Source organism: Pteropus alecto, unplaced genomic scaffold (assembly GCF_000325575.1).
Source record: "Pteropus alecto unplaced genomic scaffold, ASM32557v1 scaffold5, whole genome shotgun sequence".
Classification (NCBI taxonomy): Eukaryota; Metazoa; Chordata; class Mammalia; order Chiroptera; family Pteropodidae; genus Pteropus; species Pteropus alecto.
This window is the reverse complement of record NW_006441953.1, coordinates 21,058,869-21,074,440: the sequence shown is the minus strand read 5'-3', so window position 1 is coordinate 21,074,440 and position 15,572 is coordinate 21,058,869. Positions and strand designations below refer to the sequence as shown.

At 34.8% G+C, this 15,572-nt stretch overlaps 1 protein-coding gene and 1 pseudogene across 2 annotated transcripts in view; both read right to left on the bottom strand.

The window, feature by feature from the left end:
• KCNIP4 (potassium voltage-gated channel interacting protein 4) overlaps positions 1 to 15,572 on the bottom strand; it is a 950,399-nt gene that overhangs the window by 844,660 nt on the left and 90,167 nt on the right. The window lies entirely within an intron of this gene.
• On the bottom strand, positions 8,594 to 8,712 carry LOC112485748 (annotated as a pseudogene).

Sequence of the window (15,572 nt, the reverse complement as noted above, 5' to 3'; positions counted from 1 at the left end):
AGTTAGGCAATGACTTTGGGAATGGAGGGTGAGGATGATAAGAGAAAAATAATAAAAACTGCCACTTATTTAACACCAAATGTACATTGCATGACTCGTGTGCATGATCTCGTGTCATCTTATAAAGTACATAAAACACAGACTTCTCAATTTCATAAATGAAGAAAGTGGCACACAGAAGGATGAAACTGTACAAACCCACAAAGCTAGTAAATTACACAGCAGGTGCCAGCACTGCTGGGAGTCCGCTCTCTCCTCTAAATCTTCATCCACTCCTCCCCCACGCCTACCTTCTCTTCTCCCAAACCCCATACAAAGCAGAGAATTCTCCCTACTACATCCAAGCTTTGGACAGGAAGGAAGAGTTATTATTGAAGATGTTTTGGCCAATAGCTAGTCCAGCGTATTCCCAAAAGAGAGAAAATAGATTCCATTATACTTCAAACAGCAAAGCAACAAGTAACTCTTGAATAAGGAAGAGTCTGAGCGAGGTGAAAAATTCATAAAACTGTGATCATGGCAAATGGGGAAGGGAAATGAAGGTTTTGCCATCTTCCAATGCCAACTGTTGAGTTAGCATTAAAATGTGTTTTTACAGCCCCAATATATTTCATTCCCACTTTGCTCTTCAGGTGTGGGACAAGGTAAGAGAATAAAGAAGAAATACTAGCACCATTTATATTAAGCATAGAATTATTACATGTGTAACCTGGGCCTCTCTCTTGAAAACACGTGGAGAAAAGTAATATAGAATGTGAGGACGGGGGATTCCTTAATGAATAGCAACAAATTTCAGATTTATAGAATTTGAAAAACCTAAGATCTCACATGCCACTTAATCCTACCTCAATTTCCAAAGTTAGAGAAAGATGAATAAAAGTAAAATTTTACATAAATCTTCCCATCTGTTATTCCCATCTAAGATTTGGGTGGAATAGTGAAGGAATTTGTTTAGATTTTAATTAAAACAGTTTACGTCTTAAAGAAAGCTTCTAAACTAATGAATGAAATGGGTAATAATATAATGCGATCTAGGTATTTTCAATAAAACCTTTCTTCTCATGATCCTGCTTTAGAAGTGTTGAAAGTACACTTGCAGCAACCCCCAGAAGTGGTCAGGATTCACGGGGAGGGGAGGGGAGTCACTAGTCCCCGCCGACCAGGTTCCAAAAAGGACAAGTGTGAGAAGAAGAGCTAAAACAGCCTTGGGGGCAGGTCTGAGTGTATGGCTCTTTTCTTCTTTTTTCTTCCTCTGGGACTGAATAAATGTAGTATTCCTGATTTGACCCAGAAAAGGAGTGTGTGGCATGGCCATGTAAGGATACAACAAGCGTGATGCTTAGAGGAATTTTAAACACGCACAGTCAAGGGTGATCCAAGGTAGCTGGGAAATGTGTCTCAGCCAACACGACCAAGCCCTTGTCATGTCTGCAAATGAGACCAAATGGCAATTAATAGTGGTGACTGTCCAGAAACTCTTAATATCTACAAATACTCTTAGTGTATGTTATACCAATTTTTCAGTTAAATCATCATCATAGAGTAATGTTAGGTTGAAATGTTTGCAAGCAATGGTGTGCTGGATAAATGTACACTGCTTGGCTCAATAAAACAAATATCCCTAGGGACCCCATATACCAGACAAACTGGTACATTCATAATAAAATCTGGGCCTTTATGGTAGCTATAGTTAGCATAGTTGTTATGCAGGTCTACCTATTCAAAATCATTCTTATTCCTTCTTTTTCTCGGGTTGGGAGTGGGGGTGGTAGGGGAACATCTAGTTCTAGAGAAAGACCCTCCTTTACTTTAGATTATCCCCATCATTTGCTTCTTAAATTTCTCCCTCAGGATGAGTGCTGTAAACTGATCACACTCTTCAGGGAATCCAGGAAAATAAGCATTGTATTGATACTGCTTTTTTATAATACTCTCCAGAACAAATATAGTGGTGAGAATCAAGCACAGATATCTAAAGTGATATCCCAGATATTTTAGAGGATGCCAAGAAATAAATGCAAGGTCTCTGTACTCACATCCTAGCTCAGCAAACAAGATAAAGAATGAAAAATTAAACAACACTGGAAAACAACACCATGAGCTGTCAGCTACCAAAAAGTTGGGCTTGTTATTAATATCAGAATCCATAGAGTTGTTTAGGTAAACGTTGTATATAGCCACATGAGAAACTAGTGACATTAATCTCAGTCCATAAATCTAAATTCCAAAAAATGCCAATTTCTTTATTCTCTTAAATCAGTACAAATCCAACTCTGCTAAAATCACATCTTGTGTTAAAAAATCAACTACCACCACATCAAAGATCATACAAAGATCTCAGGCTCTTCTATGATGAAAAGGAATTGAGTACCCACAACCTTCAGTAAGGCCATTGGTCCGAACCATTGCTTCTCTCACTGTCTCAGCCAACGTAAGCCCCTTCTCAGCCATAAAAGCTGATGCTGTTGTGTCGTGCTTGGGATGTGGGATTCCTATGCCAGGGTCCACGCGCTTGCTTGAAACTTGAGACAGGATGTCGTGCCTGGGTCCAGCCCCCTTAGGTGTCCTATGGGGCTAAATCCTCAGATGTTTTACCGCTTCCTTGGATGTTACCATAATCTACAAAGGTTCCTGATATTTGTAGAACTCTAGAAATATCTGAATTATTCCAATGGAAGGGGAAAAAATCCTTCTCTCCCTTCCCCTTTTAAAATAACTCACATCACCTCTACGATCAATCTAAAGCTTTACAGAAGAAAGCGAGAGCATCCAGCTTCAAGCAGATTTATTTTCTGCTCTGCAAAATCCCCAACATAAGAACCAGGCTATCTGGTTGAAATGGGAAAGAATTACTGTAAGAAGAACAAACAGCATTAAAAACATAAACTTAAAATTACCATAGATTTCCTTCTACAAAGTAAATATTAACAGAAAAATGTCATTTCATAATTTTTACAAGACCTAGATAAATACAGAATTTTAAAAATATTTCTATTCTAAGATAGAATCACTCCTCTCTCAATAAAAATTCATTACCTGTCTTGGTCAGATAGGATTGCTATAGCAAAACACCATAGACTGGGCGGCGTAAATAACTAAAATTTACTTTTCACATTCTGGAGGCTGGAAAGTCTAAGATCAAGGTGTCAGCAGATCTATTTGTCTGTTGGTGAGATCATGACCACCAGCACCACCATCATCATCACCAGTACCACTGTCACTAGAGATCACTAAGGATCTAATAGTTGTTCAAGCAATGAATTCCTCAGAGCTTTCAAGTAAAATAAAATCAGGTGTACACTGATGAGTGTGCAGGAAACCCTTTTGCTCTGTGAGTTTCTATAACAATAGGGTGAGTTACTTAGTTCAGAGTTCTGTGAAGGAAGGAACATTAAAAAGCAAAACTGGGGGGTGGGGGAACCCGACCTCCAGTTTTAACATACATGGCCCGATTATTTTCTGTGGGGGTGTAGACAGACATCTACAAGTACACATTGACACCAAAAACAAAATTTGCTGTTTTATAATTTGATAAAAGCTGGATGTAAATAGTCATGTTTATAAAGCAAGTCTCCATTCTCATTAAATTACTGCTTGTGAAAATGTTATAGAATATTTTTAAATGAAAAACAGAGTTCATAAAATCTCTTATTCAGATCTCTCCAAGCCAACACATTATCTTCCCCCCATTAAAGAGCTTTGGGCCATCTGTCCCATGTAGGCTACCAGCTGGTATGTTCTCCAGAAATACCTCCTCAATTGTAGGTACTAATTAGGTTTTTCCATACGAACAAATAATACATTAACTATATTTACAAATAAAAAGTTTTAAATCCAGTTTCACCTTGTAGCAAGTGACTCAATTTCAACGATGCAGATGAATTCCACAGGCTGGTCTTTTGGGAGGTTTGATTGTTTCCACGATTAAAGCTATTTCTGGTGGGAACAATGGGATATTTTTGTTCTCCAAAATCAAACCTAGAATTATGATCTCATTTAAAAAAGCAATTGTAACAAACCAACTGTGGCTTCCTAAGATGTTACACTGAAAGCGCCAGATGAATGGACACTACAAAAATGAACCCCAACATCATGTGTACGATAATGTCATACAAAACATGATGCCACCATGCAATTAGCTGTTTCTAGTTAGTACTGAACTCTGAATATCCATGGACATTTGACCAAACCTTAGGAATTCAACAACTAAGATATAAAGCAACTCATCTTTGTAAAGGAAATAGACAAAAAGAAGAGCAATGAATTAGAAAACTGAAAAGAAGGACCACCCTCACTCATCCATTAAATAAAATGTCTATAAAAAGAAAGGCTTAGGAGGGAGAGAAGAATGTTCAAAAGCTGAGGTAAAGAGCTTTGGACTTTTATAGTCTGCTGATCGTATCTTCTCCATGACATACTCTGCTAAGCTACCTTCTAACACAGAGTCCCTTCTTTGTCCTCCCCTGCACTCCTAATCCCGGAAGTCCCTTACTATTTGCTCATCCTCCTGTCATCCTCTCAGCGTAGGATTTCTTGTGAAGATCTGCATCTGCTTGTCTGCTCTCTGCATCCTAACCCTTTATAATTATTACGTACTCTTCGAGCTTTCATCAGGAGCTCTCTGAGCCTAATTCAAATTTCCTAAGTTCACATCTTGGCTCTGTCACTTCCGGCTTGACCTTGGGCAATTTGTCTGACCTCTTCGCCCTCAGTTTCCTTATCTGTAAAGAGAGGAGAATGATAATGATACTGAATCTTAGAAAGCTGTTCTGAGAATTAATTGATACATATAAAGCTCTTAGAAAAATAGATGATTTTTAATAGATGATGACGATGATGATGGTGATGGTGATGATGGCGATGATGTTATCCGTGTCTCTAATGCAGCCTCTTTGTTCTCCTCTCCTATTGGTTCCTTTGCTCATAGTGTCGTTCATTTCAATTCCATATATTAACAACCTTGCCCATCCTTCAAACCCCAGGACCGCTGCCACTTCAATCTGCCCCATTTTTTTTCACTTAAAAAGCATCAGTTCCTCTTCTGAAATTCCTAGTGGTTAACCCAAAACTCAGCCATGTTTTTCTCACTTTTTGTGTTATTCCAAGGATTCACACATGCATCTCTATGTTCTTGGAGGACAAGTTCTGTGCACTTCCCTGTCCTAACTGAGAACCCCCGATAAGTACATAATAGATCTGAGCTGTTCAATACAGTAACCACTAGTCACATGCAACTTTCAAAATTTAATTAAAGTGAAATAAAATTAACAATTCAGTTCCTCAGTCACATTAGCCAAATTTTAAAAATTCAATAGCCACTTGGACGTATTGGCTCTACTGAACGGCACAGATATAGAATATTTCCGCCATCACAGGAACTTCCATTGGACTCTGTTGCAATAGATGGTAATTGAATAAATGTTTTATGACTTTTAAAGACCCTCTGCATTTTAGAAAAAATTTTCTCAGAAATTCTATCTCGCTATCATTTAAAAAAAAAAAGCTCAAAATGAAAACCCAATTTATATCATTAAGATAACTTGAGCGTTAGACTACTGAGTAAAAGCATTTCTTGTATATGGAGTTATGAGGACAGAACCAGAAACTCACTGTAGCTAGCCACACAGCACTCCAATGTCGGGAAGATGTCCCCTCATCCAGAATGATGGGAAACCCACCGACTCGGTGGCGCTAGCGTGACCAGTCTTATCACCATAGCAAATCCATACAGAATTCATGCTCGGATCCCTAACTTTCATCATCAAGTTTCAAACAGAGGTTTTCTAGAAAATAAAAGGGAACAGTAGCGTTTTCTTTGCACTAATATTAGATGAGGCTAAAACCCTGCGATAGCTTCCTTTTGAACTTAGAATAAATTCCGAGCCTCTTAGAATGTTCTAGAAGTACTATCCACATAAGATTCATCTGTCGCCGTTCTCTCGACATTGATCGCTGGCTTCCAGCCACACTGGCCTTCTTTCAGTTCTCAGAAATAGGCAGGTCTCTCTCTACCCCTCCCAACGCAAGCTCACAGCACACCCCACAACACACACTGCAAGCCAGATTTCTTCAGTCAATGCTTTCATTTTCACGTCCTCAGAGCTGCCTTACGTGACCAGTCAATACAAAGCAGTTCGCTTGCTCATCCTCTCTCACACTACCCCATTATTTCCTTTATAATTTGATATTTGTATGTTAACCTACTATCTATCTCCTGCAATAGACATTAAGTTTGGTGAATGCTGAGTATCTTGTTTTATTTCCCATTATTTATCCTGCATCTTAAGCCATGACAGCTAGATACTTAAGAAATATCTAAGAAATGAAGGAAATAAACAGAGTCTCAGATGCCGACATAATTGTGTTGGGGAAAAAAAAAACAATGTAATGACTTTAGGTTAAATAAAGGAATTTTAAAATAACCAATTTTTGTGGTTGCCTTTATGTGCATGTGTGTGAGAGGTACAGAGAGAGGGAGGTTTAATTTTCAAAGTATCACATAAAATTATAAAATCTATCGTTTGTTCAGACTTTGAAGGTCTGAGAGACGTTTACATATTATTAGAGAGAAAATTATGAGGCAGTCATTTATGATGTGCAATATGAGATCTGGTTACTTCAGAGACACTGAACTAGGATTTGATCTTCGATGTTCATTATATTTAGCGGCTTAAAATACTTGAGCAATGCCCAGATGGAGGTAGTGAGATATTTAAGAGTGATATAGTTACCTAAATACCATACAAATAATAAAAACAGGGCTTTCCATTAAAAGAAATGAATTGTTTCACTCCATTAGTTTGGGTGGATTAGAAAGTTAAAAAGATAAGACAAAGAAGGCAGACATGCTAAGAAAATGTCAGATCATCATAAAAATTAGATATCCCTTTGGACTTAGTTTTTTTCTCATGTGCAGTTTCCATCAAACATCTATAGAATAAACAGTAAACAGTACAACAAGAGATTTTAAATGACACTAAATTCCAAGAGACAAACATGCAAAGCATCATAACTCTGATTTCCTGTAATATGTTGATTCACATGCAGAACTGGTTTATCTATAGCCAGACAACACTTTCTGGCTATAGATAAGCTAACTGGATCTATACAAATTTGGAGAAGCATTTAAGCCATACAAACACATCAGAATTATGGGCACTGAATTCAGCTGACTGAGAGAAACAAATCACTTAATCAAAGTGGCAACTAATTCTGCTATCACCCTCTTTTTCTGTAATTCATAAAGTCAAGTTATAATCTTAATCTAAAGTAATTGAGAATTGGAGCGGGCTTTAGAAAACTTTAGGCACACTGTTTATTTTGCTGTGCCAATAATTTCTCATTCGTGTCATAATTGAATTTCTCTAAGTTCACCAACATGTCAGTTGGTTTCAATAACATTAAAGGCTTTTGTTCTTTAATCTAAATTTAGGTCATGCTCATAGGACTGCTCCTATGCAAACAAATCCATCAGAAAATAGCTGATTTCCACATTATAGGGCCATTCTATTTTGAGATACTCAGGTTGCAAAATCATTGTCACTGTTAACTGAATGTCAGTCGCCGTTATCAATGATAAGTGAACATCAGGCATATTCATTATGAGAAAAGACACTGAAATATATTGTCAGCTGTGTTATAATAATTCATTCTAAGGAACATGTTGCCATTTAAAGAAAAATGTCTTATTTTATGAGTCCTAATCATAAAATGCAGGTATCAAGTTAGCCATTACTAGTTTGAGAAAGCTTACTATTCTTAATCTCTGTGTAGTATGATTAGAAGTCACTATTATTTGGGTGGCCAGATATCCCACGCAGATAACCCGGCCCTTTGCAGTTGACTTGTATGTCTGGATCCACCAGTAAAGTACAAGGTTAAAGTGAATGTCATTGGAGGCCCCTTTTAGCTCTAATCTCTGACACTAAGTAGGACACCCAGGATCCTTCTGCAGGTGTCATTGAAGCCTGGGTAATTCCCATGAACTATATTTAAGGTCACTGAATTTCTCACCAGATAACATTAAAGATGATATGTTACCTTGGGGGGGAAAAGAAGTCAGAGATACTCCATTTTAAAAGAAATAAAACCTTTTAAAATTTTTACCTTCTTTTGAAATTGAGCAGGATAATTTTTAAACTTTAAATAGTGAATGGAACTTAATATTACACTTGATTTTTAAACTATTTATAGAAATTAGAAAACATGAGAATAAACATTATAAAAATGTTTCAATGGTCTGAATAAACTCTTAAATGTAGAGTGGAAAATGTGATTACATAAATAGAAATGTCTTCATTTCAGGATTTCTTGTGAATCACAGTAGCTTTGCTATTACCTAGCATATAATAGGTTTTCATAATGATGAGATAGGTAAATGAATGAATGAGTGAATAGGTACTTAAAGCCTCAGCAGAAATCCATATTGCTCTATATTATACATAAGTGAACCTCTTATTTGCTTGTTTTATTTGTTTATTTACTTTTTATTTATTTTTTTTTTATTTTATTTTATTTTTTTTAAGCGAGGCAACACTTGGTTGACCTTGGATTGCAAGGACCTTGTCAGCTTACAATCCCTTTTTATTTTTTTCACCTACAGCACCTGGTCCTCCTAGGTGTTCTCCCATCCAAGTACTAACCAGGCCCGACCCTGCTTAGCTTCCGAGATCAGACGGGATCGGACTTGTTCAGGGTGGCATGGCCATAGACAGAACCTCTTATTTAAAATATTTAAATTTTAAATCATATTTATTAAATCTCATTTTAAAATATCACAATGAAAGTTTAAAAAATGTCATGATGAGATAATTATACCTAAATAGGGAAGACTGATATTTTTCACTTGGACTCTAATTACATCTTAGCTAACAAATCAGAAAAGTGCTTAATATCATGTTTCTTAATTCAAATCTTTACAGTGATTTTCCTGAATGGAAGCACAATTGACACATGCATTTAAAAATTAAAAGTACCTCAAGATGCAGCTCTGAAGCTAATATTTACAATATAAAACACAGGGGAAAAAAATGTTCCCAACTCCTTCTGAAAGCAAAATCGATAATCAGTGAAATAAAGTAGCCATTAACTTTTCATCAGAATTACAAATGAATTCATCAGAATTTCTACCTAGCATCCAAGCACATGATTCGCTAAGAGATATATGACATACTGATATTATCTTCGAACAAATAATATTTTTCAATTTTCATTATGTTTTCAGAAAATAAAATGGCAAACATCATACTGGGAATCCTTTATTAGATGAAAATAAAACTGTTTAATTAGTTACTTTATAGAGGTAGAACAATTCTCCAGATGTCTTCCTGTGATTTTCTCTTAATAGTTGCAAAGAAGGGAGTTTTTTTCCCTCTGGGATTTTATTAAAAAGAAATTCAGAGTCCCAACTTGATATTCAAACAAGCAGAGACAACCAGAGGGTACTAAGCCCAAAGCATCGCCAAGGACTCTTTAATAATATTATACAAAATCAAATGTTATTATTACACATACATTTGTTTCTTATTATTTTCTAACCATACATGCATCTAGAGTTTTGCTCTCTGGTAAATTGTTGGTATTCATAGTGTTTCAATGAGCAAATTATAAAGTGGTAGAGATTATTTACCTAGCTGATGGTCTACCTATATTTGAGTAGGTATAAGTCAAATTTGAAATATGAAATATAAGATTACCAGTAAAAGTATTTTATTAAAATATTTTCCCAATCATTTTCACATAAATAAAATATTTGGTCAAATAGTTATAAATTAAATACAGTTTTCCAGATTTATTATTTAGAAACACCACGTATACTCTTCGGAAAAATATATCTGATTTGCTATTTTCCTATTTCCGCTACTCCCTTTTCTTAAATTTACAATATTAAAAATCAATAAGAAATACCTTTGTAGGCAAATATTTCCTGTAAGACAAACATTTCATGCAAGGTATATTATCGATTATTATTTTTGTTAAATTTATTGGGGTGACATTGGTTAATAGAATTATATAGGTTTCAACTGTACATTTCAGTAACATGTCACATGTACATTGCACTGTGTGTACACAACCCAAAGTTAAATTTCCTTCTGTCGCCATATATTTGACCTCGGTTATCTACTCCCCTCTCCCCCTTTCCCTCTGGTAACCACTAAGCTCTTGTCCATGTCCGCGAGTCTCCCTTTCTTTGTCCTGTTTGTTGCTTTCAGTTTTATATCCCATATATTAGTGAAATCATATTGCTCTCAACTTTTTCTGTCTGACTTACTTCCTTTAGCATGGGAATCTCAAGACCCATCCATGCTGTTGCAAATGGCAGTATTTCATCTTTTCTTATGGCTGAGGAATATTCCATTCTATGTATGTACATATCTTCATTATCCAATCATCTATCAAAGGGCACTTCAGTTGTTCCCCTGTCTTGACCACCATGAATAATGCTACAATGAACACTGGAGTGGAGATATCTTTACAAATAAATGTTTTCAGATTTTGGGGGGTAGATACCCAGAAGAGGGATTGCTGGATCATATGGTAATTCTATACTTAATTTTTTGAGGAACTTCCATAATGTTTTTCATAATGGCTGAACAGACATATGAAAGGATGCTCAACTTCAATAGCCATTAGGAAAAATGCAAATCAAAACCACAATGAGATACTATCTCATACCTGTTAGAATAGCTATCATCAACAGGACAAGAAATAACAAGTGTTAGAGAGGTTATGGGGGAAAAGCAACCCTCAAAAGAACCTTCATATATTGCTGGTGGGATTGTAAATTGGTATAATTTAAGTATAATAACACTCTGCACCTCTATAATATATGCTTTAACAATGTTTTTTCATATTACTTAAGTTTATTTTCCTGAAAATATTTATCACATGGTAAACAGGTATTTAACTTACCAGAGTTAACTTAAGTTTTTGCTAGAAGTTAAAAAATTATTATATGATCCAATATTTTCAGGTAAAACATGAATTTCAAAGAAATAGAAACTTTCGACAAATTGTCTCATAGTTATTGTCTAGACATAAGCATGCATTTGTTTCTACTCTGTCCTCAGGAAAAAAAAATCCTTCTATAAAAAAAAAAAAAAGATTTTTGGACCCCACCTCAAATATACTGAATCATAATAGGGTAAAAGAACAATGCTATAATCTGCATATTACTAGGCATAGAAGAGGTTTCTTACATGCATCAAAATGTGAGAACTACTGCATAGTTGAGAATTCAGCTAAGTTAGAAAAGCATATACTCAGTGATTAAATTTTTTAATTTCATCCCTCTGTGAGTGTTTGATTCTGAAAGATGATTTTTAGGAAATCCTTTTAGTAAATCACAAAACTGACCACCAATTCTCCAATTCCTGCTTGTACATCCTTCTATGATGTGAGCTTGCAGCTCCTACCATTAAGAGGTAGAAAGTATGTCTCTACCTCTTGGTATCGGGTCTTTAGCCCTGTGACACTCTTCAGCGATCGGGCATTAGCAAACATGACAAAAGCAGAGACTTGATAAGTGCTTGTGCCATGGGGCTTTACCCTGTCTTTTTGCCACCATGTGAAGAAGACTGGGTGGTCTGCTAGATGTTAGAGATACATGGCACAATTGCCTCCACCACTGGAGTCAACATCCAGACCTGAGAAGGAAGCCATCTACTACCAAACTTCCCCGATCAATCTGCGAGCTGACTACAGCTATGAAAGTGAACTCAGAGGACACCTGGAGAAGAACTTCCCAACTGGACCCAGCCCATATTGCCAGTCCACAATATTGTAAGCTAATAAATGATTGTTGCTTTCAGCCACTAAGTGGGTGGTTTGTTATACAGAGAAAGCTAAGTGATGCAACCTTTCTTACAAAAAGAAAAACAAACAGAAGATGAAGTTTTTGAAGTCAAAGATTACCACACTAGGATTGTTTAACATTTTTCATGTCAAGACTTAACATGTACAGTAAACATATTTGTATAAGGCCAACTGGATTCCAGAAGTTTTGTCCTACCTAAGCAAGTGCCACTGAGAAATGCAACCCATTCAGGAAGAAAAAATAAAAAGCGAACAAAAATACTTTCTAGAAATAAACATAAAAAAACAAAAAACAAAAAACATGCAACTGGAAAAAACAGCTGTGACATTTAGTTTTGACTTTTAGAAAGGAGTTTCACTTGCATTATTGAAAATCTAAGTTTACCATGGTAACTGCTTCCTCACACATCATTTTTATTTCCAAAAAAGGTATTTGTAAAGGATGAAGCACACTATACCGAACATGAAATTTGCCATTCTGTTCGTGTAAGATAATGTTTTGTATTATCAGGCTACTTTTATATAAACAATGCTTTATCACACTTAGGATAATTAGAATTGTTCCCCCGTGACTGAAGATAATGACATAAAATATGTGAATATGCTTTGAAAACTAAGACTATAAAATATTACATATGATTATTATAACAGTAATATTATATTGAGGAGAATTCCCTTTACCTAGATTCACTCACTGATTTATTTAACATAAGAGTGCCTACTCTATGCCAGGCACATAATCAAGTATTAGAGACATCAAAGTGAATAAGACAGACAATGCCCTGCTCTTGTGGAAACTATATTTTTATAGGAAGAACAAGATAATTTCTGGCATTTATAGATTCTGTGAATTTAAAAAAAAAAGTTAAATGTGAACAATCACAGCAAATAATTTAGAATGAGAAATCAGGAACCTTTGAAGAAAGCGACATTTAACATGAGACATGGAAGATAATTTCTGGCATTTATAGATTCTGTGAATTTTTAAAAAAAAAGTTAAATGTGAACCATCACAGCAGATAATTTAGAATGGGAAATCAGGAACCTTTGAAGGAGGCGACATTTAAGATGAGACATAGACAACAACAACAACAACAACAAAAAAGCCAGTCATGCAACAACAACAACAACAACAACAACAACAACAAAGCCAGTCAAGCAGATTTTAAGGAGGGAGGATTGTAAGTTCCAAGGACCTAAAGTAGAAATAAAATTGGCCTTTTCAGATCTGAAAAGATGACTGGCATGGCTAATACCTAGTGAGCCAAAAGGAAAGGTGTAGAGTGGGCAGAGCACATAGAGTCTCATAAGCCATTAAAATTCATTCAGATCTTATCCAAAATGTCTACATATAGCTGAAATCTTCGTCAGTCATTTCTGACAGAGGTATATGGGGATTTCGTTTGCCAATAGAACTCTGTGACTTTGAAAATCCACCATAAGCATACAAGAAGTATGGATTGTTAACTGAAGTAATGAAGCACTTCCACAGTAACTACTAAATGAGAAGGAATTCAGAAGTATTCGGAAAGGCAGATGGTTTTCATAAAAGGTTTACCACCCTAGTTAAAATCCTTTAAATATTTTCCTAGACTCTTCCTAGTCAGCTATCTTGGTTTTGGCATATTCATAGAAGGGCAACAACAACAAGTCCAAAACTAAGTCAATCAAGTGTTTTTCTAATAACTTATTCCATTCAATCTAGGAGGAAAACTGAGTACTTATTGAAATGAAAAGAATAGTCACCAAAATAGTACTGTTTTAGTAAATTAGTGTTTAGGCATATTTAAGATATCACATGTGGAAAAAAATAAGGATGAATAAAAATTTGCAAGTAATCTAAAGTTCAATGACTCTACTAAAAACCAGGTAATTGTAAGTTGGAGGAAACTCTTTGCTATAAATAACAAAAGACAATTTATTACTTCTAAATTAACTATATAAATTATATCATTTACATCTCATGATGAGAACTGATTGAATAAGTAAAACTTGTTATGTTTAGGTAAAAAGAGTTGACAAGTTTGAGCTTTAAATACTGAAAACCTAACAATGACACCAGAAGGTGACTTAAAAGATTTTTTTTGAATCTGTGCACAAGAGGAAAAAATGTTTCAAATATACAGAATTGAATAATATAGGAAAAAAATTACCATGGGAATGAATTTGAACAAACTGGTTTGTAGTGTTATTGCTACTTTAGATGATATTTTGGTGGTGTAATGGATTCCAACATAAAGTAAACTTACAACTTTATCTTAAAATAATAATCTAATTGGTCAATAACATAAGTGTAAATAAGCAATAAAAATTAAAAACAAAATAATTTCCACTTGTGTTTAAATATTTCACTCTAAGTAGATGCTCAATAAAATCTACAGTACACTATCAAGAAAAATAATTACAACTTGTGCGTCTCAAATTCTTCCTTAGTAAAAATTCATAAAATTATGTTTACCTCCCATAACCAATTAGTGAATAAAAACAAAATAAGAAGAAAGAAAAATAAGGAACAAAGCAAAGGAGATGAAATTTAGTAAATACTTCTTGGGGACATCAATGTCTAACAGCAAAGAAGAAACGATCGTAATGCTTAAAACAATATTGAAAAACATTTCTAAAGCACTAATGAGTTGAAACAACCCAATTTCAGAGAGCCCAAAAACAAAGTTAAAGCAGAAATTAGTAGATAATCAAGCACCAAAGTTTGCTTTCATCCAGAGGATTTCTGACAAATTCTAGAAAATTTGTTTTAAGATTCTTCTTTCAAAGATATCCAGAGGACAGAGGACAGGAAATCTCTGTATAAAAATAGAACCATAAAGTTGAAGAAGAGATAATCTTGCCACACAAAACAAGATAATAAGAAAACTTTCCTGTTTTGAATTTGTCAGAGCAGAGGAAAAATAAGTAAATAAGCTCTCCTGAGACTATATAATCACAAGCTGAACCTCATATGGATTCACTGTCTAAATTTATGCTATTGTGTCATAAAAAGCAGCAAGCAAAAGATTTAATTTAAAGGATTCCAGGTGTGGTGGTACTCCGAATGTCTGAAATAACAAATAAAAGCTTTCTCTAGAAGAAAACTCATCGAACCCAGGCCTCAAATAATTCCCACATATAAAGTTTTAAGTAAAATAGGCAGATCTAAGTTAAAAACAAGGAAAAAGGCACCATTATTGAGAGTCAGGGGGCAAAAAAGACAGTAGACAAATACTTCACTTAGTGGAACTACCTCCATAATATGCTAAATATATTAATACTGTCAAAAATAAAATAGAATATTAAAATATGACTTAGGAGTAAGAGATTCATCATTTAAAATAAGCAAGTATATTTAAAAATTTAATAGAATTTCTATAAATAATGTGCCATCACTGAAATTAATGATCAATGAAATGACTAATTTGAAAGAGAATATTAGAACTGGTAAACTGGGAAGCACTTTCAAAGTATTCATTCTAATTAAAACATAGAAGAAAAGATATTAGAAATAAGAAAAATCACTAAGATACACCTAGTAGCATAAGAAGATCTAACATATTCACAACTGAATTTCCAGAAGATAATAGATAATAATGGAGAAACAACAATATTCAAAGAGGTAACAGAAATTTCCAAACCTGTTGAAAGACATGAATCTCAAACTCTAGAAAGAAATATAAATTGAGAACAATATAAATAAAAAATCCATTCCCAGATGCACATAGTAAATCTATGAAATACTAAAAATAATGATAAGGTCTTAAGGCAGA